Raw genomic sequence first — 339 nt, forward strand, 5'->3', positions numbered from 1 at the left:
TAATCCGGATTTATGGTTGTTCTGAAAGGCGGAATTCGCACAGAGATATCCTACAGGCAGTTCAATGGAGAAATAATTCAGATTTTGGTGCAGATTTCCCACCACATGTGAACCGACCCCAATGTCTCATGTCCACAGGTGGGTCGGATTTCGTCAGCAGGAATGCGCGGCGGAATCCCACCTTGTCCGCGGCAAGAGCACATTACTTACTGGTCCGGATCCTCTGGGTAACTGTGAGGGACTTTCGTCTTCTCCTCCGTGGATGTGGGCAGGCCCGCTGGCTGACGCGCAGCTGCACGTGCGCAGTGGAGAATTTTTTAAAATTTCTGTGCAAGTCGA

The sequence above is a fragment of the Eleutherodactylus coqui genome, chromosome 6, assembly GCF_035609145.1.
Source record: "Eleutherodactylus coqui strain aEleCoq1 chromosome 6, aEleCoq1.hap1, whole genome shotgun sequence".
NCBI lineage: Eukaryota > Metazoa > Chordata > Amphibia > Anura > Eleutherodactylidae > Eleutherodactylus > Eleutherodactylus coqui.